We start from the raw sequence: 25673 nt of genomic DNA on the forward strand, positions 1-25673 counted from the left end.
TGGCCGGTCAGACCTCCGACCAAATGGCCAGTCCCACCTCCGACCAAATGGCCGACCCCACCTCCGACCAAATGCCTGACCCCACCTCCGACCAAATGCCCGACCCCACCTCCGACCAAATGGCCGGTCCCATCTCCGACCAAATGGCCGACCCCACCTCCGACCAAATGGCCGGTCAGACCTCCGACCAAATGGCCAGTCCCACCTCCGACCAAATGGCCGACCCCACCTCCGACCAAATGGCCGACCCCACCTCCGACCAAATGGCCGACCCCACCTCTGACCAAATGGCCGACCCCACCTCCGACCAAATGTCCGACCCCACCTCCGACCAAATGGCCGGTCAGACCTCCGACCAAATGGCCAGTCCCACCTCCGACCAAATGGCCGACTCCACCTCCGACCAAATGCCCGACCCCACCTCCGACCAAATGCCCGACCCCACCTCCGACCAAATGGCCGGTCAGACCTCCGACCAAATGGCCAACCCCACCTCCAGTCAAATGGCTGACCCCACCTCTGGCCAAATGGCCGGTCCCACCTCCGGCAAATGGCTGACCCCACCTCTGGCCAAATGGCCGGTCCCACCTCTGGCCAAATGGCCAACCTCTCCTCTGGCCAAATGGCCGGTCCCACCTCCGGCAAATGGCTGACCCCCACCTCTGGCCAAATGGCCGGTCCCACCTCTGGCCAAATGGCCAACCCCACCTCCTATTTCTCATGTTCTTATGATCTCACTGTTGGCGTTTAATTTAGTTTTGGAACCCTGGGATGTGCTGAATGTTTATTCTATTCTGTGGGTGTGAATAGATAAGTTTGTTTACGTACTGCCCTGGGATTATGTTTGGAGCCTTTCACCCCCTCATACTCCACGTCTCGCCCGTTGAACTGCTGAGTTGATTTCATCAATGCAAATCCAAGAGTTGAGGTCAAGGAGGAGATGGGCCTTTTAGCCGACCTTAAAAAAATGGAGGATACTGTAACAAAGTGCGGGAGCTCGAGGGGTTGGTCACTGTGGTGTAGGCACCTGTGAGTATGCTTGCAGGTTTGTAGAGATGTTGCATTGTGAGTGGCTTAGCCAAGACTCAATAAAACCCCAGCCAGTTGAATCTAGGATGAACTGGTAATATGTAGTGTAATTGTTGAACCTTTGTTAAGAAACCAATTAGTTCTTAATAGCAATGTGTTGCTATGAATTCTTAAGCAAAGAACCCATGAAGAAAATACATCAGAGTCTCCCTGCTGCATCAGCACAGCACCTGTATCCCGAGGTTTCCCAGAGCTTTCACATCGCCGTATGCGCTGCCTGTGATTATCAGTTCCTCGAATAAAATCTGTAAACCTAAGACTCTGTTTGGAACCTTAATTCCTGGCATAGGAATTTCTCTAACTGTACTATTCAAAATCCCCCCTCTCTCTGAAGGAACTGTTCCCTTAGTCCTATTTCCCTGCCCAATCTAATTTGGTCCAACATTTGTGTCAGCTATGGTTTAGTGCGTAGCACTCTCGCCTCCGGGTCAGAAGGTTGTGGGTTCAAGTCCCACTACAGGGACTTGAGCACAAAAATAAATCTAGGCTGATGCTCCCAGTGCAGTGACCAGAGATTTTGTGGATTATGTTTGTAAAACAGCACTGTAGAAGAAATCAATCCATGTCCTAGGTTAAAGGAAGGGATAAGTTCGCTTTTGCTGATTCTGTAGAATTCACGGAGCTAGAGAAAATTACCGAAACTTATCAGCCTCAATGAACAGAATGTTGTATATACATGACTGTCTGGTCTTTGCATGAGTTTCCAGATCAGCCTAGGGACAGAGAGAAACTATGCAAGAAACAGATAAAGTGTGCCTACCGGGGTGAACTTTGTACTCACAGTTTCGTATGAATAATGCTCATAGATACAATGACCTTTGTACTCACAGAATGTATGAATAATGTTTATGTGTGGCGAGTTGCAGATAAAATTCCTGTTTCAACTGTATAAAGATAGTGCGAAGTTACCTGTAAAATTCGGAGTTCTGCCTTGGTGTGGACTAAGCGGGCTCTCCGAGATATCTCGTTTGTTTTAGAAATAAAATTCTCTCGAAGCGCAATTCTGAAAGTCTCCGCCTGAGTTAATTTAAGCTAAATTTCCTCGACAGTTTCTGGCGTAGTCGGCAGGATCTCTGATAACAAGATCCAAAAGAACTAAATTTTACTTTTAAAGAGAAAAGAGGAATTTTAAAGGACCTTCCTAGCTGAAAGGAGGAAGGTGCCTGGGCAGTCCTAGTTAAAAAGAAGGACGAGCCGCCGAGATCCCCTGGAGGGGGTGAGGCATTTAAGGTAGCTACCGCAAAGAAGCTAAAATAACAAAAAGGCAAAAGGAGACCCCGAGCTGAGCAGAAAAGAGAACACCGGTGAGCGCTTTGTAAAATACTGTATATTTTGTAGGTGTGTCCTAAACTCTCATTTCAGAAAGGATCGTGGGACATAACACCCGGACGAATGGAAAACGGCTCTAGTCGAGCAGGGCGCTCACGCCCAGCTCCTAGAAAAGGAAAGAAAGATGATCCCTCGACTGAAAAAATAAAATTAGATCCTCAAACCGAGAAGAGAATCCGTAAGGTAGTAAAGCAACGAGAGAAGATAGGAGATCCCATTGTGCCGCCCGGCTCGCCGGCGGACACTGTAATTAAAGAAACAGGAGACGACAGATACGCGGTAACGTTTAGTAGCGATTTGTACGGTTGGTCTGATGGGGATTGGCCATATGGAGGAAGTTTTAAGTTATCTTTGATAGTCCTCCAGGCCTTCCTATCCCCTCAGCACCAACAGTAGGACTTTACCCCCGTATAGAACCCCCAAAACAAGATAGTTGGCAGGAAATGATAGAAATAGAGGGAGGGGTAGCAAACCAGGACACAGGGAGGAGAGGTCCTCACCAAACAAGGCAACAAACGGCAAAAGAAGCAGCCGACTCTACCGTCCACCAAAATCCTAGGGTAATGGTAGGAACTACAGCAGTTCTGAAACCCTGGTCCCCTGGGGAAGCCAGAGATATGATCTCGGCCGCCCCGAATCCGGTAAAAAGACCAATCGCTTTTCACAACTGGCTTGAGCAGACATGTACAATTTACAATCCACTCCCAGGAGAATGTTAAACTATTATTGCAAGCGGCCTATGGATCTTCCTGGCAGGGAGTAAAAGATATGTTCCCCATCCCAACAGGGGAAAATGGAGACTGGAGAATTAATGATGACTTGCTGGATGCCGGCAATGAGTCATTAACCCATTGGCTGAAACACCGAGGAAAGAACGCAATTCTGCAAGGGGCTAAAAAGCATGGGGATATAGGGGAAGTCACCCGCTGCTTGCAGAAAGCAGAAGAATGATAGATTTTGCAGACAGATGGAAAAATAAAATCCATCAGTTCTTTAATGGGATTAAAGAAGAGAAAAGGGAGGATAACAAAGAAAAGGCTACCCCTTGATACATGAAGTTATACAAAACTTAAAAGCTAAAATTGACTCTAATACTGAAGAATTGATGTATATAATTTTGACAAGCTTTGAGGCAGTTCAGCTTCACTGTACAGCCTGGTACACTCGACAAAAAGCTGAAACTTACCAGTGCTTAATACAGCCCTTTCTAAAGAAAGAAGAAATAATAGAAGCTACACCCCGCATTTAATTTGGACCAGAAGGATTGGGGGTAGCCATGAATTTGACACCCTTACAGCAGCAGCGGTTTAGAGAAGAGAACTCGACACCCCACCTGACATTGGCTGTAAAACCGCCAGCGAAACCCAAAGATATGGGTCCGATGATTGTAGAAATTGAAAAGGAGAAACAGCAACCAGGCTATCGACCTTGGGCAGTAATAGAATTACAGAATGTTCAGATAGAATTTATCGCCCGCACCAGGGGGATTCTCCAGTGGAAAGGTAAAAGTTATGCCTCCACTTTTAAAAAAAAAACAGCAGCCCCCTGAACAACCAAGCCCTAAGCTGCCAATGGCATTGAATCAAGTATCTTCGGAACTTTGGGCAAAACGTAAGAATCATGTTGGGAAAGTACATTCTGCAGTACCCCATTGGGTACAGCTGATAAAGAACGCCGTGTTACCAAGCATTAGGCAGTACAGACTGCCTCCAGAGGCAGAAGATGGGATAGAGCCAGTCATTTCTGCATTGTTGGAACAAGGAGTTCTAGAAAAGACACAGAGCCCGTGTAACACTCCGATACTGCCCATACCAAAGGTTAATAGGCCGAATGAGTGGAGATTTGTGCAAGATCTGAGAGCTATTAATAAGATAGTAGTCCCTATCACCCCTGTGATACCGGACACCAACATTGTGCTATCTGCTATACCACCAACAGCAACTGTCTTTACTGTGATAGATCTGTGCTCAGCCTTTTTCTCCATCCCACTAAGTCAGGAGAGTCAGTATCTGTTTGCCTTCACCTACAAGAAGCAGCAGTACACATGGACCAGGTTGCCCCAAGGATACAGCGAAAGCCCCGCCGTATATGCAGCAGCAGTAAAAAGAGACCTCGAAGACTGTTCATTATCAGACCAGTCCGTACTGCTGCAGTATGCGGATGATTTGCTTGTGGCTTCCAGCCACGGATATAGGTGCATGCAAGACTCCCTGAAACTATTACAACACCTGTGTGAAAGAGGGCACCGAGTGTCGTTACAAAAGTTACAGTTTTGTCAGACTCAAGTCGAGTACCTGGGTTTTATCATATCTCATGGGCAAAGGCAGCTAGGACCAGAAAGAATTCAGACAATACAAAGAGCCACCATACCTAAGACAAAGAAGGATATCTTGTCATTTTTGGGGATGGTTGGGTACTGTAGACAATGGATCCCTGATTATCGGGAATGGGATGCAGTCCTAAGATCAGCTGCTCTAAATGATGCCCCACCCAAGGTGGAATGGACCCCTGAGAGAGAGGAAGCATTTAAACAGTTAAAGAAAGTGATCACTAATGCCCCGGCGTTGGGACTTCCGAATTATGGAAAACCTTTTCAAATGTATGTGAATGAAAAAGAAGGATTTGCAACAGCCGTACTGACCCAAGAACACGGTGGGGGAAATAGACCAGTGGCTTATTATTCGGTTTTGCTGCCTCCAGTGGTAAGGGGAATGCCAGCATGTCTACGCGCTGTAGCAACTACCGCGGTGATGGTGGAGAAGTCGGTACCTATTGTTTTGGACTATCCATGTACTGTCATAACAGCCCACGCTGTGTTATTACTGTTGAATTCCGCTGCCACACAACACTTTACAGCATCTAGAAGAACAGGTTATGAAGTATTAATACTGTCACACCCTAATTACACCTTTCGGCACGCACCGGTAGTAAACCCAGCCACTTTCCTTCCTACTACTGACATAGAAGATCCAGACCAGCATGATTGTCTACTAACAGTGCAAGTAGCCACCTTACCAAGACCAGACTTGCTCACAGAACCTACGGACAATCCTGATCTCATTCTGTATACAGATGGATCATCGTACAGGCCGTCAGATGATTTACTTTTGGCAGGTTATGCAATGAAACGGTTGAAGCATTTGCCCTGCCTCCCGGAACCTCGGCTCAGGCTGCTGAATTGTTTGCCCTCACCAGAGCTTGTATAATAGCAAAAGATCAAACTGCCAATATCTATACTGATTCTAGATATGCATTTGGTGTGGTCCATGATTTTGGGCAACTATGGAAAAACAGAGGCTTTATCACCTCTGGCGGAAAGCATATTAAGCACTCTCAATTGGTGCTTAATCTATTAGATGCCATTCAGTTGCCAAGTAAGGTAGCCGTTATCAAATGTGCAGCTCACACAACCGGTGAGGATGAAGTAGCAGTAGGAAATAGGAGGGCTGACGAGGCAGCCAAACAGGCCGCTTCGGCACAGGCAGACTGCCTTCAAGCAGTCTCAGTTTCCCCTCCACAGACACTTGACATCCAACTACTTAAAACAGCCCAACAACAAGTTACTATGCAAGAAAGAAGGACTTGAGAACACCAGGGTTGTTTTCTGAAAAACGACATTTGGTATCACCCTGATGGGCGAACTGTTTGCCCTAGATCTCTATTCTTGCCCCTGTCTCGCCTAGCACACGGTCAGGCTGAATATGATCATCTACCCCAACCTAGTATGCCCTTTGAAAATTTGCAAATTGATTTTGTCCACATGCCTCCAGTATCAGGTTTTAAGTACCTATTGATGATAATAGACATGTTCACAAGGTGGGTAGAAGCGTACGCCACTAAGAGAGATGATGAGAAACCAGAAAAACTGAAACACTGGTTTGACACCACATGAAGCCTTATTGGGAAGACCAATGCCTACTGGCGTAAAACCACCACTGGCAGCTGAAAAAATAGCATTAATCAGACTGCCATATACGAACCATGCACATTGGAGCACCCCACCGGAGTATGTAAGTGGGAACTGAGGCCGACAAATGACACTGAGATTGCAGAAATTGGACCGAATGAAATCTGTGTGACAGGAAATAAATCTGTCTATCTGGATGGAATTCTATATCGGCCCCCCATTAATACATGCGTGAGAGGAGTATACACCTTGTATGACCCTGAAGAAAAAAGAACTTATACCTTTGGGCAGTGGCAAAATGTAGAAAAATACCTGTCTGTGCATAGGATTGACCCCCTACCCCCTATAATTAATTTGACCAGACTGCACAATTTGATACGTAATGACAAGCAAATTGAGGAAGCTCTGTCTAAACGAGGCAGGGACATCCACCAATTCAAAATCGAAATCGCAGATGAAGTCACCTCCTTAACAGTATACCACTGGTGGGATGTGTTTTACGGATGGTCCCCCAGGGCCTCAGCCGTATTGAAACTGGCCATACACCCCATAGTAATCTTGGGTGCAGTTATGCTTGCGTTGTTGATAATCATTTGTGCAATGTATATGAAATTGAAAAAATTAATTGGTCAAGTAATGGGCCTAGTATCCCACGTGGAAAGAAAAAGTGTGTTCATAAAAGAAAGGTTAAATCGCATAGAAGAAAATATATGATTACGACGAGGAAAAATGCCTTGAAATGCGACCCTACCCTGAAGGGTATGAACCCCCTTTTAAACATGAAAAGAATATGAAACCGTGTTGATCTGGAAAAGATCAACAAGGAGGGAGTTGTAGAAGAAATCAATCCATGTCCTAGGTTAAAGGAAGGGTTAAGTTCGCTTTTGCTGATTCTGTAGAATTCACAGAGCTAGAGAAAATTACCGAAACTTATCAGCCTCAAAGAACAGAATGTTGTATATACATGACTGTCTGGTCTTTGCATGAGTTTCCAGATCAGCCTAGGGACAGAGAGAAACTATGCAAGAAACAGATAAAGTGTGCCTACCGGGGTGAACTTTGTACTCACAGTTTCGTATGAATAATGCTCATAGATACAATGACCTTTGTACTCACAGAATGTATGAATAATGTTTATGTGTGGCGAGTTGCAGATAAAATTCCTGTTTCAACTGTATAAAGATAGTGCGAAGTTGCCTGTAAAATTCGGAGTTCTGCCTTGGTGTGGACTAAGCGGGCTCTCCGAGATATCTCGTTAGTTTTAGAAATAAAATTCTCTCGAAGCGCAATTCTGAAAGTCTCCGCCTGAGTTAATTTAAGCTAAATTTCCTCGACAAGCACAGATAAAGAGAGTGCTGCACTGTTGGAGGTGCAGTCTTTCGAATGAGACATTAAACTGAGGCCCCATCTGCTCTCTCAAATGGAAGTAAACGATCCTATAGCACTATTTCGAAGAGCAGGGGAGTTATCCCAGGTGTCCTGTGGCTAATATTCATCCCTCAATCAACATCACAAAGAGACAGATTATCTGGGTCATTATCAGAGTGCTGTTTGTGGGAGTTTGCTGTGTGCAAATTGACGGCCGCGTTTCCCACATTACAACAGTGACTACACTCCAAAAGTACGTCATTGGCCGTAAAGCGCTTTGAGACGTCCGGTGGTCATGAAAGGCGCTATGTAAATGCAAGTCTTTCTGTAGGAGTTGTTCCCGAGTCCAATTCCCCGGCTCTTTCCCTGTACTTTTGAATCCTGCTGCTCCCTTCGTTTCCGGTTGGACATTCCTTATCCCAACAATTCTCTGCTTCAAAAATTCCCCGAACTTCTCCTCTTGTTCTTTCCACTATTATTCTAAATTTATACATATAGTTACCGACAAGAATGATTCCAGGGATGAGGAACTTCAGTTAGGGGACAGACTGGAGAAGCTGGGGTTGTTCTCCTTAAAACAGAGAAGGATGAAACGAGATTTGATCGAGGTGTTCAAAATCATGAGGGATCCAGACAGAATAGAGAGAGAGAAACTGTTCCTATTATCAGAAGGTCGAGAACCAGAGGACACAGATTTAAGGTATGTGCAGAAGAACCAAAGGCGACATGGGGAAAACCTTTTTACGCAGCGAGCGGTCAGGATCTGGAATGCACTTCCTAGGAGGGTGGTGGAGGCAGATTCAATCATGGCTTTCAAAAAGGAATTGGATAAGTACTGAAGGAACAAATCGCAGGGCTGTTAAAACCCCTGTCGAGAGTACCGCCAGGGACCTCGGTGGCCATCGGCTGTCCTCTGAGCGGTACTTGGGTGGGCAGAGGCCTTCATCAAATTTGGGCCCTATGATTCTACTCACTGTATCAAAATCCTTTGTACTTTCCAACACATCTATCAGTTGTCCTCTTAATACTGTCTTACTATGTGTGCGCACTAGGGCCGTGCAGCAGATCAGGTCTCCAGTCGTCCTGGTTAACCCTTGCCACTGGACCAAGACCTAGCTCTGTCAAACCCGTGTGGTGGCTGGTGTGCAACGGTCACCACACGTTAAAAAAATCCACGCACAGGCATCTTCCACCCTTCAATATGTAGTTCAGGACCTGGAATAGAAACATAGAAACATTGAAATATTAGGTCCTTCATTGAAACACCTGCAAACTCATCCTTTTTTGGCGTGGAAGCAAGTCATCCTGGTTTCGAGGGACTGCCTATGATGATGAATATTGTCTGTTCTAATGAAGAAGAAGAAACAGTGTCTCCAGCCTCTCCTCATTCTGAGGCCTCTCATCCCAGGATCATCGCGATGAATCTCCCCTGCACCCTTCACATGAGCTTGACGTCCTTCCCGAAGTAAGGTGCCAAACCTAACCATTGACTTGTAGTGGTTTAGTGTGAAGTTTCTTCAGCTGATTTTGATTTTTTTTCCTTCTCTCAGGCTCAAGGAAAAAGAATGTTGACTACAATCTGCCCAGGGAGTGTATCCGGAGCTACTTCCCCACCAGGAAGTGTTTTGCGTTTGTCAGGCCGGCCGACAAGGATGTGATGAAAAACATGGACCGGCTTACGGACACCTGCCTGGATCCTGCCTTTGTGGAACAGACCAGAGATTTTGTGGATTATGTTTATAAAACAGCACAGATAAAGAGACTGAAAGGGGGCCACGCTGTCAATGGGAGATGTAAGTCACTGTGCACTGTCACTGTCGGGTACGGTAGCATAATAGTTATGTTGCTGGACCAATGATCTGGGGCTGAGTTCAAATCCCACCATGGCAGCTGGGGAATTTAAATTAAGTTCATCAAAGATTGTTCTCCTTAGAGCAGAGAAGGTGGAGAGGATATTTGATCGAGGTGTTCAAAATCATGAGGGGTCTGGACAGAGTAGATAGAGAGAAACTGTTCCCATTGGTGGAAGGGTCTAGAACCAGAGGGACACAGATTTAAGGTGATTGGCCAAAGAACCAAAGGCGACATGAGGAAAAACGTTTTTATGCAGCGAGTGGTTAGGATCTGGAATTCACTGCCTGAAAGGGTTGTGGAGGTAGATTCAATCGTCGGTTTCATAAGGGAATTGGATATGTACCTGAAGGGGAAAAAATTTTGCCGGGGCAAGGGTGGGGGAGTGGGACTAGCTGAAGTGCTCTTGCAGAGAGCCGGCACGGGCTCGATGGGCCGAATGGCCTCGTTCTGTGCTGCAACCATTCTATGATTCTAAGTGTGATCACATTTACGATGGGCCTCAATAGAGATGAGAGTGCGTGCGGAAGGCATGACGGAAGGTTAGGAGAGCTACACAGCTGGGGTTTGTTCAACCACGTTCAGAGGGCATGCAATTAAATGGAGATTTAGGTACACTGTGAAACACGAACACCTCAGGTAAATGATCAGCACTAGTTTAAAACAATATATCACAATAGATGTACAGGAGAAACCTTGGGGCCGCAATTACCCTTTTCCGAAAGGCCTGTTAGTGCCACCGGGAATTGTTAATGGGGTGTTAAGTACTTTTCGCTCTGCGGCAGGCAGCGGAAGTGACCCGCCTGGAATTTCCCCCGGAATGCCGAGGGCAGAAACGGCTTTGCGCCGTGCCCAGTAGCTTTCGCGCCGATGATGTCATCGCCGTGCACACCAAGTATGCTCAAGTATGTTCTATTGTAAATTGCTATGTCAACATTTGACACTTACTCTTGTGTGTGCAACTGACCATGGGATCATGCATTTTCTGTTTAATTATTTCTAAATGGCCTATGGTACAGAGAGTGAATAATTGTGCTTTAATCAGTGAGTAATGGATTTTTGGGGAAGTTACAACGATTCTAATGCACAATTACCTAACTGGCATTCAACCTCTAATAGAAAGAAAGAAAGACTTACATTTCTATAGCAACTTTCATGACCATCAGTGATTCGCGTCTCAAAGTGCTTTACAGCCAATGAAGAACATTTGGAGTGGGAAACATGACAGCCAATTTGCGCACAGCAAATGGGCAGCACACTCGCCTCTGAGTCAGCAGATTGTGGGTTCAAGTCCCACTCCAGGGATTTGAGTACATAAATCTAGGCCGACACTCTAGTGCAGTGCTGAGCGAGTGCTGCATTGTCGGAGGTGCCGTCTTTTGGATGAGAGTCCCTGTTTGCTCTCTCAGGTGGGCTATAAGATCCCATGGCACTATTTCGAAGAAGAGCAGGGGAGTTATCCCCGGTGTCCTGGCCAATATTTACATTTCTATTTATATAAATACAAGTATTTCTTTCTTTCTTTCTACCTGCGTGTGATTCATGTACAAGGACCCCCAGGTCTCTCTGAATGCAAACACTTCCCAGTCTCTCACCATTCAACAAATATTCTGTTTTTTATTTTTCCTATCAAAGTGGATAACTTCACACTTCCCCACATTGTATTTCATTTGCCATGTTCTTGCCCACTCAGTCAACCTGTCTATATCTCTCTGCAGCCTCTCTACATTCCCTTCACAGGTTATTTTCCCACCTAGCTTTGTATCATCGGCAAACTTCTATACATTACACTCGGTCCCTTCATCTAAGTCATTGATATAGATTGTAAATAGCTGAGGCCCGAGCCCAAGGTAGGACACTGCTGGACTTTGAGTTTGGAGAAATATAGTATTTTGAACACTGCATAGGGTAAGTCCATAATGCAAACTTTGAAATCCTTTATTTTTTATTAGGCAGTGCAACGACTCATTGTTTTATTGTTGACAACAGAACTCTGTGGCCACAAGTTACAAAGCCATGTGTGTGAAGAACGCCCAAGAATCTCAAGACAAGTCGTCCGCCATCATACTGGAGCTGGGCGGTGCGGTGGAATCTAAAAACAAGGATCGGTCTTACGTAAAGCCAGGAGGGTACGCGGAGTTTGAGGAGGACATAAAGGTGCTGGTTGAGGAATACCGAGTCACACCAGGCAAAGGAGTCCAGGTACGCCCTCAGCGCCAGGAACATTTCTGGATCATTTAATGTTGACTGGGTGGACCCAGGCAAATGTTCATTCAGGCACTCTATCTCCATTCTTGCAATTCAGATTGAAGAATCTGCCAAACCCGTGTCTTAAACAGCCCGGTTGTTTTTGAACTTGCTTTCCAGGAGTAAAACTAATCTGATTGGTGATGGGAATTGGGCAGTTTGTATAATGGCCAGTTGAACTGCAACGCTAGTTGTACACCCATGTGGCAGGTTTAACATCCACCATATTGTCTTTAATGAACATAGGAATGGGAGTTTTTTTATTTTATTTATTCCTGGAATGTGGGCGTCACTGGCAAGGCCAGCATTTATTGCCCTCCCCTAATTGCCCTCAAGAAGCTGGTGGTCATCCACCAAGGTAGTTAAGAGCCAACCACATTGCTGTGTGTCTGGAGTCACGTATAGAAGAAGATAGGCCAGACCGGGGAAGGGCGGAAGATTTCCTTCCCTAAAGGACATTAGTGAACCAGTTGGGTTTTTCCAACAACCCGGTAGTTTCATGCATGCATTTCTCAAAAATATCACCATTACTGATACCTGCACTAGCTTTATTTTTTAATTCCAGATTTATTTACTTAACTGAATTTAAATTCGCCAGCTGCCGTGGTGGGATTTCAACTCTAGTCTACGAGATTATTAGGCCAGGTCTTCTGGATTACTAGTCCAGTAACATAACCACTATGTTACTGCTCCCTTCATCACCTTGAAACCTGTTCTACCATTTGGTCAGACTAGGGTTAATTTATACCTCATCTCCAATTATCCAAAGCTGTATTTTCTTGCAATTTTAGTATTGTGTGAGTTCCCTTAAAGTGTACATACGAGGCGAGGAGTTTAGGGAGGGGGACAGCGGGTACTTATAGTCTCCTGCCTGTTTAATTCTACTCTCCAATCTGTCTCATTCTATCCTGTAACCTGTCCCCCTCTATCCTCCTAGCTGTCTCCCTTTGTTTCCCGCTAAGCCCTGTGTTGTGTATCTGTAATGCATGCACTCCCATGTTCCGCCACCAGGGAGCTCATCCCCTGAAGTCCCAAGGGATCCCAACATCCTTTGGGAGCACTGTATATAAGCCGGCCCCTAAGGCCTGTTCCTCACTCTGGAGTGTCTTATTAAAGACTGAGGTCACTGTTACTTTAACCTCCCTGTGTGCAGCCTCATCTGTGTTAGGAACACAATACCCTGAATACACGCTTCTCACTTTCCTTCCCCTTTAAATCCCTGAGCCATTGAAACCAAAACTCATGACATAGTCTCCGACTCAAACTCGTTCCTTTTTCCAGGACTTCTGAACTGTGGAGCTACTCAGCTCCCTCCAGCATCACTTTCTCTCAGATTACAATACTTTATAAACCGAAGCGTGGTGTTGCATAATCGCCACAACTTGTTTACCTCGGGTTCACCCTCCTCCCCCACTCCCTTACAACTGGGGTGTGTCCTCCCCTCCGACCTTTGGCATCTCATGCAACAATATTCCTTTGTTGAATGCTAGCAATCTCCCCAAAACAAACTCTGTTTTCTTTTTACAGGCTGAGGAAGTTCTGCATGCATTTCTCAAAAGAAAGGAGCAGCGCTTGGAGGCCCTTCTACAGGCCGGCGTAACCTTGATGACGAGAGATAAAGAACAGTTTGCACCTCAGTCAGCAAAATTCATCAGCTGGGCCCTGAGTGTGGGGCAGGGTGTTAATAGAGGTATCGCTTCTCGGCCTTTTGGCTAAGATCAAGTGTAGTACTGTTTCTGACCAGCCACCATGACCCCAGGGTGGTTCCTCCCTGGTCAGGAAGGTATATGCTTGCATTTTTGGAAACAGGAGGTGGGTGGGGAGGTTTGACCCATCCACCTCCATGGAGGTGTGTGGGGGACCTGACCCATCCACCTCCATGGCACGAACCTGGTATTGCAGTACTTCCAGGAACGGTGCAGTGGCTCTAGGCCTTTTGGCTAAGAGCATTGGCGCAGAGTGATCCTTGGCATGTGCAAGGTGACCTCTGGCGTTTGTGTTTTGACAAAGAATTGGAACGATTGGCTACGAATTAAAAAAAAAAATTGGCTAAGATCATGCATAACTGACCTGACCAGCCACCATGACCTCTGGGTGGTTTCTCCCTGGTCAGGAAGGTATATGCTTGCTTTTTTGGAAACAGGAGGTGGGTGGAGTGGCTTGACCCATCCACCTCCACGGAGGTGTGTGGGGGACCTGACCCATCCACCTCCATGGCACGAACCTGGTATTGCAGTACTTCCAGGAATGGTGCAGTGGCTCTAGGCCTTTTGGCTAAGAGCATTGGCGCAGAGTGATCCTTGGCATGTGCAAGGTGACCTCTGGCGTTTGTGATTTGACAAAGAATTGGAACGATTGGCTACGAATTTAAAAAAAAAAAAAAAATTACACATCAGTAAGTGACCTCCCGCCCGCTCCAGGCCAGATTGGTGCGGGCAGGAGTCGGCGGGAGTTGGCATTGGACCGCTGTGTGCAGGCAGCTCTGTCCTCAACGCTAAGTGTCAAGATGCTGTAAAAAAGGTTAATGAAGTTTATTTAAATTTTATCTTTACAGGTACTTACCTGGATGCGGTCCCCTAAAGGTCGTCAGGTTTTTTTGTTTTGTTTTTGATGCTTTTTATTTTTAGTTGTTCGACCCTCCCTGGGCCCAACTACATGCTCAGCAGCCCTAGCAGGTTAGGCCTAAATTCTCGAGAAGAATGAGAGGTGATCTCATTGAAACAGACAAAATTCTTACAGGGCTTGACAGGGTAGATGCAGGGAGGATGTTTCCCCTGCCTTTGGAGTCTAGAACCAGGGGGTCACAGTCTCAGAATAAGGAGTCGGCCATTTAGGACTGAGATGAGGAGGAATTTCTTCACTCAGAGGGTGGTAAACCTTTGGAATTCTCTACTCCAGTGGATGCTCAGTGGTTGAGTATAATCTAGACAGAGATCGATAGATTTTTGGATATTAAGGGAATCGAGGGATACGGGGATAGTGCAGGAAACGGGAGTTGAGGTCGAAGATCAGCCATGATCTTATGGAATGGCGGAGCAGGCTCGAGAGGCCGAAAGGCCGGCTCCTGCTCCTATTTCTTACGTTCTTATGTTCAAAATTCAGCAGATTTATAGAATCATACAGCACAGAAGGAGGCCATTCAGCCCATCGTGCCTGTGTTGGATTGAAAGAGTTATTCAATTCATCCCATTCCTTCACTCTTTTCCCATAGATCTCTTTATACCCCCCCCCCCCCCCCGCCTTGCGATTAATGTCAGTAACCTCAATTTAGCTGTTTGGTGCCTGGTACAAAGTAAAGGACTCGGGAGCCAGAGATAGCTATCTCTCCAACAGTGGTCTGCCACTCACAATCCCAGAGCAACACTCTCCTAATGCCGTGTTGTGCCAGACATCATATTACTCATTTATTTATCATCGGGATGTGGCCGATGCTGGAAAGACTTAAGACCAGAAACTGCGTAGCGCCCCGTTTGGGGAGATAGATTTTGCGGGAACGCAAAGGTATCGGCGGGCCCTACTCAATTCTGGCAGAGGCAAGCTTCCGGATTAATGCTCCGGGAGGGACATGGAGCGTTAAATCAAGCGCCAGCACTTCCCTTGGAGCGCTGAACCAGGCAGGAGGGGCGGTATGGTCAGAGCACTGCACAGTGTCCCGGGCAGCACTGCCGGGATCGGAGGCTCCTTCCCTCCCTGAAAGGGAAGGGCCATCAATAAATGCAATCCCTTGCTAGCCGTCGGCAGCCGCGACCATCAGCCCCACGCACTCTAACAGAGCGCAGGGCTGATCAAGCACGCCGGAAGAAAATGCGACAAGAAAATGGCCGGTGGGTTCCAAAAAAAAGTTTTCACTTACCTCAGCGGCAATGCCCTTGCAAAACCGCTCCCCAAGCTGCCGGCAGAGCTCACAACACCTCCTGCCGCTGGCCGGTGTTGTCGCATCTGCGGTGGTACCAGCCGATCGTCCGGGCGCAGGAGATCGTGGTGTTAGGGGCTACCACCATCGCTAACCTGCGAGGCAAGTTGGTGGGTGTTGGTACTCTCACCGCGCCCTGTCGCTGAGCCAGAGCGCCCTCTTATCGCCCCACGCAGGCGCAAACGAGGCCAATTTCTCCCTCCTATTGTGTTGCTCATCTCTAGTTGCCCTGAGAAGGTGATGGTGACCCATTGCAGTACCGAAATAGCCTCACAATGTTTATACACTTTTTCTTACAGCTTAATGGCTTGCCATTTCAGAGAGCAAACCAAGTAGGGTGAACTAGAATCACGCAGAAGCCTGACTTGTGTAGGGCTGGATGTGGTTAGAGAAGGTGCTCCAGGGATTATTTTCTGATGGACATTATTGAAACATTTGGATTTTCCACTCACCAACCCACAAATTACCTTATGGAATCCAAGGTCACAACTTGAAAGAGCAGACGGGGCCTCGGTTTAACGTCTCATCCGAAAGATGGCATCTCCAACAGGGCAGCACTCCCTCAGCACTGCACTGGAGTGTCAGCCTAGATTTATGTGCTTAAGTTCCTGGAATGGGATTTGAACCCACAACCTTCTGACTCAGAGACAAAAGTGCTCCCCACTGAGCCACAGCTGACACCAGGTGGGTTTCCACGATGGACATGCACCTACTGGGCTGAGACTGGGTGCTATTTCCAATACAGGGAAGAGTCTTTCATCTTATTACACTGAAGCTGGGTCTTTCAGTGCTCATCATCAATGTGCCCATCCACCATATCATTCTGCTTGTCTTCTGCATATTCTTAACAAGTGTGAATTTTGTTCAAACAGTGAACTTTTTCTTTGATTTGTTCATGGGACGTGGATTCACTGCCCTTAGAGAAGATGGTCTTGAATCCCTGCAGCCCATGATATTTTGTAATGGTTTGGTACAACTGTGTTTCAGAGAGCAGTAAAGAGTTAACCACATTGCTGTGGGTCTGGAGTCTCAGAGACCAGACCGGGTAAGGCGACAGATTTCCTTCCCTTAAGGACATCAGTGAACCAGATAGGTTTTTACAACAATCATTGGTCATACTCGGTTTTTAGTCCAGATTTATTTAACTAATATGAATTTAAAATCCCCAGCTGGTAGGATTTTAACTCATATCTCGGGATCATTAGTCCAGGCCTATGCCAGTAACATAACCACAAAGGTACCATAAGCTCTGCTTAATGAATTATTGAGTCTGACAGAGAACAAGGTGCACTAGGCTCAGTGCCCAAATTTTTGCATCCTGCCCAAGATCCTAGAACCAGAGAGATTTACAGCACAGAGTCACATTTGAACCAACTCGTGGTTTGAGCGATCCAAAAATAATTCCGCTCTCTCACCGTATCCTTGTATCCTTTTCAGCTTCCTTATCCAATTTGCCCTGAAAAGATGCACTGATCTCTGCCTCAACCATTCCTTGTGTCAAATTCATGCAGGGGAAATCATGTTTAACTAATTTACTAGAATTCTTTGAGGATATAACGAGCATGGTGGATAGAGGTGTACCGATGGATGTGGTGTATTAGATTTCCAAAAGGCATTCGATAAGGTGCCACACAAAAGGTTACTGCAGAAGATAAAGGTACGCGGAGTCAGAGGAAATGTATTAGCATGGATAGAGAATTGGCTGGCGAACAGAAAGCAGAGAGTCGGGATAAATGGGTCCTTTTCGGGTTGGAAATCGGTGGTTAGTGGTGTGCCACAGGGATCGGTGCTGGGACCACAACTGTTTACAATATACATAGATGACCTGGAAGAGGGGACAGAGTGTAGTGTAACAAAATTTGAAGATGTCACAAAGATTAGTGGGAAAGCGGGTTGTGTAGAGGACACAGAGAGGCTGCAAAGAGATTTAGATAGGTTAAGCGAATGTGCTAAGTTTTGGCAGATGGAATACAATGTCGGAAAATGTGAGGTCATCCACCTTGGAAAAAAAAACAGTAAAAGGGAATATTATTTGAATGGGGAGAAATTACAAAATGCTGCGGTGCAGAGGGACCTGGAGGTCCTTGTGCATGAAACTCTTTTGAGTCCTTGTGCATGAATCCCAAAAAGTTAGTTTGCAAGTGCAGCAGGTAATCAGGAAGGCGAATGGAATGTTGGCCTTCATTGCGAGAGGGATGGAGTACAAAAGCAGGGAGGTCCTGCTGCAACTGTATAGGGTATTGGTAAGGCCGCACCTGGAGTACTGCGCGCAGTTTTGGTCACCTTACTTAAGGAAGGATATACTGGCTTTGGAGGGGGTACAGAGACGATTCACTAGGCTGATTCCGGAGATGAGGGGGTTACCTGATGATAGATTGAGTAGACTGGGTCTTTACTCGTTGGAGTTCAGAAGAATGAGGGGTGATCTTGTAGAAACATTTAAAATAATGAAAGGGATAGACAAGATAGAGGCAGAGAGGTTGTTTCCACTGGTGGGGGAGGCTAGAACTAGGGGGCACAGCCTCAAAATACGGGGGAGCCAATTTAAAACCGAGTTGAGAAGGAATTTCTTCTCCCAGAGGGTTGTGAATCTGTGGAATTCTCTGCCCAGGGAAGCAGTTGAGGCTAGCTCATTGAATGTATTCAAGTCACAGATCGATAGATTTTTAACCAATAAGGGAATTAAGAGTTATGGGGAGCGGGTGGGTAAGTGGAGCTGAGTCCACGGCCAGATCAACCATGATCTTATTGAATGGCGGAGCAGGCTCGAGGGGCTAGATGGCCTACTCCTGTTCCTAATTCTTATGTTCTTATGTTCTTAAATCATCACTCCAGCAACCACTGCATAAAGCGATGTATCCTACCCCCTCTCTCCCCACTCTCAGTGGCCAATGTATCCTTCCTATGGTATGATGCCCAGAACTGCTCACAGTGCTCCAGGTGTGGTCTAACCAGGGTCCTGTATCGCTGCAGCATAACTTCTACCCCCTTGTATTCTAGTTTTCTCGTACTCCAGTCCTCACCTGCAATGGCTTCTCTTCCCACTCCCGGTGTCCCCAAGGATCTATCCAAGGCCCTCTCCTATTTCTCATCTATATGCTGCCCCTTGGCGACATGATCCTAAAACATGGTGTCAGTTTCCACGTGTACGCTGACGACACCCAGCTCTACCTCACTGCCACGTCTTTCAACCCCTCCACGGTCTCCAAATTGTCAGACTGATTGTCCAACATCCAGTCCTGGATGAGCAGAAATTTTCTCTCATTAAATATTGGGAAGGCCGAAGCCATTGTCTCTGGTTCCCCGCCACAAACTCCGTTCCCCAGCCACCGACTCCAGCCCTCTCCCTAGCATCTGTCTGAGGCTGAACCAGACTGTTCGCAACCTTAGTGTCATAGCTGACCCTGAAATGAGCATCTGGTCACATATCCACAGGCATAACTAAAACCGCCTATTTCCACCTCCGTAGCATTGCCTGTCTCCGCCCTGCCTCAGCTCATCTGCACCTGAAACCCTCATCCATGCCTTTGTTACCTCTAGACTTGACTATTCCCACGCACTCCTGGCTGGCCTCCACATTCTACCCTACGCAAACTTGAGGTCATCCAAAACTCAGCAGCCCTTGACCTAACTCGCACCAAGTCCCACTTACCCATCACCCTCTGTGCTCACTGACCTACATTGGCTCCCGGATAAGCAACGCCTCCATTTCAAAATTCTCATCCTGTTTACAAATCCCTCCCTGACCTATCTCTGTAATCTCTGTCAGCCCCATAACCCCCCGAGATATCCGCACTCCTCTAATTCTGCTTTCTTGAGCATCCCTGATTTTAATTACTCAACCTTCGGTGGCCGTGCTTTCAGCTGCCTGGGCTCCAAGCTCTGGAACTCCCTCCCTAAACCTCTCCGCCTCTCTACCTCTCTTTCCTCCTTCAAGATGCTCCTTAAAACTGACCTATTTGACCAAGCTTTTGGTCACCTGCCCTAATTTCTTATGTGGTTCGGTGTCAATTTTTTGTCTTATAATACTCCTGTGAAGCGCCTTGGGACATTTTACTACATTAAAGGCACTATATAATTGGAATTTATATAATTGGAGGTGTTTATGCTCCACCCGAGCCTCTACTGTTTGGAATTCTGAAGAATGAGAGTTGACCTTATCGAAACGTATAAGATTATGAGGGGGCTTGACAAGGTGGATGCAGAGAAGATGTTTCCACTGATAGGGGAGACTAGAACTAGGGGGCATGATCTTAGAATAAGGGGCCACCCATTTAAAACTGAGATGAGGAGGAATTTCTTCTCTGAGGGTTGTGGATCTGTGGAATTCGCTGCCTCAGAGAGCTGTGGAAGCTGGGACATTGAATAAATTTAAGACAGAAATAGACAGAAATAGATAAGGGGATAAGGGGTTATGGGGAGCGGGCGGGGAGGTGGAGCTGATCAGATCAGCCATGATCTTATTAAATGGCAGAGCAGGCTCAAGGGGCCGTATGACCTACTCCTGCTCCGATTTCTTATGCTCTTATGTTCTTATAAAAACAAATTTCTGTTTTAAATATAAAGGCCAGAATTTTATGACCTTTTTTTGATTATTTTCTGTATTTTATTTAATAATTGGACTTTTTTTTTCAAAAATATACTTTATTCATATAAAATTTTCACAATACACTGGAAAATAACTCAGTACCTTGCAATCAGCAATTCCATACAATTCGTTTGGATGCTGACAGCAGTCCCATACAATGCACTTGCGTGCATTTCATTTCAAGGTACAGTTTAGTACAATCCATAAATCATGTTACATGTAGTATGGTGCAAATAAGGGTTTTACATGGAGCAGATGAGAACAGGTTTACATTACATTCCAGGATACATTTCAATACCGATCACAAATCACGTTACATGTAGCACTATGCAGATGAAAGCAGTACACGGAACAGATGGGGATACATTTACATTTCTTTACAAGTTACTAAACAGTGCAGAGACTTTCATTATACACGGCACAACACAGGTGTTTTTCAGTACATGTTAATCTGCTTGTATACATAGAGCACCAAGTACAGCCTGATTTCACCCTCTGGGTTTACCGTGACGGAAGGGCCTTAAACTGTGGCCCTTCCCCATCATGCCTTTGCACCAATTTTCAGTGTGTCCCTCAGCACGTAGTCCTGGACCTTGGATTGCGCCAATCTGCAACACGCAGACGTGGACATCTCCTTGCTCTGGAAGACCAGCAAGTTTCGGCAAGACCAAAGTGCGTCTTTCACCGAGTTGATGGCCCTCCAGCAGCAGGTGATGTCTGTCTCGGTGTGTCTCTGGGAACAGCCCGTAGAGCACAGAGTCCTGTGTTACGGAGCTGCTTGGGATGAACCTCGACAGCAACCACTGCATCTCCTTCCAGACCTGCCTTGCAAAGGGGCAATCCCGAAGGAGATGGATGACAGTCTCGTCCGCACCACAGCCAACTCGGGGGCGGAGTGCCGTGTCTCTGAAACCCCGGCTGTGCATGAAGGATCTGACGGGTAGGGCCCTCCTCACCGCCAACCAAGCTATGTCTTGGTGCTTGTGTGAAAGCTCTGGCGATGAGACATTCTGCCAAACGAGTTCGACAGTCTGCTCGGGGAACCACCCGACAGTGTCCACCCTCTCCTTCTTTCGTAGGGCGACCAGGGCCTTACGTGCTGACCACTGCTCTCGGGCCTTGTGGTCATTTAGTGATTGGACTGTTATTATATTTGGGGCTGGATTTTCGGCTAGTTGCTGCCTCTGTTTTTGCCCCGGTGGGGCGGCAATGGCGGCGATGAGCTCCTCCGGGTGGGCAGCCAGCTTCCAGCGCCTCGCCGGGACTTTCAGTGGCGGTTTCGGTGGGGCGGGGAGCATTACCGCCCGGAAGAGGCGAGCCGGTGTGCAACGCCCCTGGTAGTGACACTGGCTCGATTTTTGGCTTCCGCTTGATCGGTAGCACTGCGTAGAACACCGTGCTCGGACCGCCTGTGAAACCTGGCGGTCTGAGCTGTAGCAGCTGTAGTGAGGTGAGTAATGTCCACCTCGGGTAAGTGTGATCGTTGTTTATTGCGATTTATGCTGTGGTGGCGTGAGTTATTGATTGGGAATCTTTTTGGTGGGTTTCTTTTCCTCCCCCAGAGATCTCAGAGCGCTCTGAGGCCGGCGATTTAGCTCAGGATTTTCCCATGCTCAGCCGGCTGCTTAGCTCAGGATTTTCCCATGCTCGGCCGGCCTAGTGCCCTAAGAGAGGTGTGCAACGTCTCCCTTATCTCTCTGCCCCTCACTCAGGGCCCAGGTGCCCAATTTTGCTGACTGAGGTGCAAATTGCTCCCGGGCGCAAACTTTACCGCCCCGATTACCGCAATTACTGCCCCGAAATGAGCAAAGCCAAAAATCCAGCCCGTTCGGGGTTCAGCAGTTGGATTGAAATGTTCGCTGACTTTGTGGGACTACAGCACCGACGTTTCTAACTTATTCTCTCTTGTTGTTTTTGGTTCCCAAGCCACACGGGAGAGGGCCAAAGCAGCAGAGCAGGAAAGCAGAACGTTGGAAGAGGAGAACCGTGTTGTCCGGCAGCTGGACAAAGGAGGAGAACCAGCGGCAACTCCGGCAGAAGGCGGAACTGGAGCGGGTCGGAGCATGAGAATGTCCTGGGGCATCGGTTACTGGAGCAGAACAACCTCTTAAAAGAAGAATTCCACGAGCGTGCCCAAGAAATGCAGGAGGAGATCGACTCTCTGAGGAAGCAGCTCGAAGAAACAGGCTCCCCTTCATTCGTGGACATTGCTCTAGATACTGCTACCTTGATCGTGCCTGGCTATTACAAATTCTTGCCTGTTGGTGCAAAATTAGCACGAAATCTGTTCAAGAGTTTTTTCCAAAAGTGAGTTTCACCGTTGGTGCTGAAATTGGGGGTTGATGCTTTTCTTGATATATATTAATGACTTGTGTACAGGATACAATTTCAAAATGTTGCAGATGACACAAAACTCAGAAGTATAGTGAAGAGAGAGGAGGACAGTGACAGACTTCAGGAAGACATAGATAGGCTGGTGGAAAGGGCAGAGACATATGAAATTTAATGCAGAAAAGTGCAAAGTGATACATTTTGGTAGAAAGAACGAGGAAAGGCAATAGAAACTAAAGTGGGTGCATGGACAGGGAGACTGGGGGCTATATGTGCACAAGTCATTGAAGGTGGCAGGGCAGGTTGAGAAAGCGGTTAAAAAGGTATACGGAATCCTGGGCTTCATAAATAGAGGCATAGAGTACAAAAGCAAGGAAGTTATGATGAACCTTTACAAAACACTGGTTCAGCCCCAACTGGAGCATTGTGTCCAATTCTGGGCCCCGCACTTTAGGAAGGATGTGAAGGCCTTAGAGAGGGTGCAGAGGAAATTGACCAGAGTGGTCCCGGGGATGTGGGACTTCAGTTACATTGATAAACTGGAGAAGCTGGGGTTGTTCTCCTTGGAGCAGAGAAGGTTGAGAGGAGATTTGATCGAGGTGTTCAGAATCACGAGGGGTCTAGACAGAGTGGATAGAGAGAAACTGTTCCCGTTGGCGAAGGGTCGAGAATCAGAGGACACAGATTTAAGGTGGATGAGCGAAAGAACTAAAGGCGACATGAGGAAAAACTTTTTTACGCAGCGAGTGGTTAGGATCGGGAATGCGCTGCCTGAGAGGGCGGTGAAGGCAGACTCAATCATGGCTTTCATAAGGGAATTGGATCAGTACCTGAAGGAAAAACATTTGCAGGGCTCCGGGGAAAGGGTGGGGGAGTGGGACTGGTTGAAGTGATCTTGCAGAGAGCCGGCACTGGCCGAATGATCTCCTTCTGTGCTGTAACCGTTCTATAATTTATTGATTCTATAACGAATGTAGCTAGAGATGTACCACAAAGAGCATTAGGGATTATTGTCCCCAAACTGTGTTTCACTAATAAAGTAAAAGATATCGTGGGCTTGTTCATGATGGACACTTTTTTCCCACTCAGAGCTTATGTACTAAGTATTATAGCAGAAGGAACTTGCATTTATATAGCGCCTTTCACATCCCCAGGATGTCCCAAAGTATTTCACAGTCATTGGCTAACTTTCGAGGTGTAGTCATTGTACTTGTTGACAAACACTGCAGCCCTTTTGAACAAGGCTCGATCCCACAAATGAGCAAATGTTTATGGTGCCTTGGCTTGCCTAACCCGAGACTAGACTGAATTGCAGAACAAATGCAATCGTTCACATGGACCCACTGCGGGACCTTATATCAGAGCTTCGACTTAGACAGCATCCTCGTCACATTTTTCAGCAACCTGGAGAAATGAACCATACGCCATGAATGAATCTGTTGCAATGACTGCCATGTGACACACAAATGGCCACGAGCGCATTGGAAGATCCCACAAGCAGTACGGAGATGCGTTGACAACTGATGTGCTTTCCATAGTGTTAGTTGAGTGAGCCATGTTGGCCGAGATACTGGGAGAGTCCCCTTCTAATAGTCCCTTCACACAGGGACTGGGCCTCAGTTTAATGATCCATGGTATGCAGAACGGCGTGTCTATCAGTGTAGTCCTCCCTCAGTACTGCACTGAAATGCCAGCTTCGGATATAAGCTGGAGTACACTTGATCCAAAACGTTCTGACTCAGACCAACTGAGGCAAGCTGACAACCCAGCGTATGATAGGTGGAGCTGATGTTCTGGGCGGAGATAACATGGACTGAGGAGCATTCTTTATCCCGAAATCTTGTAAGGAAATACCATATAATACTTGGTGGAACAATTCAAGCTTGTGCCTGGGGCCGTGTTACCGTGACAGGACAATTGCTGGAGAAGAGGACAAACACTAAGGGAGCCAGGCCGATTTTTGGTCCAAGGAGGGCGGGGTCCTGAACTGAGCTGTGCTCAGTCGCGTCCGATTTTCCTGTATTTTCCCAGGCGATCCAACAGCTGAGGCGCAGGAGAAAGATCATGGGCCTGAATTTGCGTTCGGAGGCTCCCTGTGGGCGAATGCTGCCGAACTGCAAGAAAAATACGCACTTACCTGATCGCAAGTCACCTGAAATTGGGTAGAGCGCTGTCATTCGCGCTTGATCTACTGCCCTCCCTTCCTGCCTGGGCCCCAAAGCCCAATCTGGAAGACGTTAGAATTTGTTTGCGTCTGACGCTAACTTTTCACAATTTTAACGAGGTGCGACTAAATTTCTCCCCTTATCCAGTGCCAGGACCAGTTAGTTTTTTATAGCTGCTGCTGATGTTCGCAATGTCACGCTGTGTTCATTGAATCAAGGCAGATTGCTTCTTTTGTTCACAGTTTATTAAGGCTTGACAGATACTCGGTTTAAAGATTACTGCATACTTACAGAGAAACATAGAAAATCGGTGCAGGAGTAGGCCATTCGGCCCTTCGAGCCTACACCACCATTCAATGAGTTCATGGCTGAACATGCAACTTCAGTATCCCATTCCTGTTTTTCGCCATACCCCTTGATTCCCCCTAGTAGTAAGGACTTATTTGATTAATACTAAAAATGATTATTTAAAGAACTGTAGAAGTTACATATCAAAAATACAAGTCACAGTACATGTGTGAGGTTACAACAAATGCTTACATCCTGTTAATAATCATCAGGTACATATTTGGTTAATGCAAAGGTGATTTCACAAAATACATATTCAATACAGATTTAACAAGTGGTAGAATAGTCTTTAGCCGCGAAATTGCCCCTTGCCCCGATTGAAGGCGGTAACCTCCCGCAGCCAGGGTTTCCTGCGCCCGACGTGGAATTAAAGGGGAGGGCCGCCCGCTGCACACTCTGCAGGCCGTCACTGGGCCATCAGGGACGCGATCGATCAGGCCAGCAGCCCGGTACCCAAAACGCAGTGCCGGCCTGCACAATGGCGGTCTGATCGATGCAAGGGCCGCCATTGTTGGGCCGACACAAGAGTCAGGCGAC

At 46.9% G+C, this 25673-nt stretch overlaps 2 pseudogenes; both read left to right on the forward strand.

Moving 5' to 3' along the window:
* Window positions 1–25673, forward strand: part of LOC139254475 (guanylate-binding protein 1-like) — a 46879-nt pseudogene that overhangs the window by 14542 nt on the left and 6664 nt on the right.
* LOC139254479 (U2 spliceosomal RNA) lies at window positions 13484–13718 on the forward strand (annotated as a pseudogene).

This window comes from Pristiophorus japonicus, unplaced genomic scaffold (genome assembly GCF_044704955.1).
Source record: "Pristiophorus japonicus isolate sPriJap1 unplaced genomic scaffold, sPriJap1.hap1 HAP1_SCAFFOLD_548, whole genome shotgun sequence".
Taxonomy (NCBI): Eukaryota; Metazoa; Chordata; class Chondrichthyes; family Pristiophoridae; genus Pristiophorus; species Pristiophorus japonicus.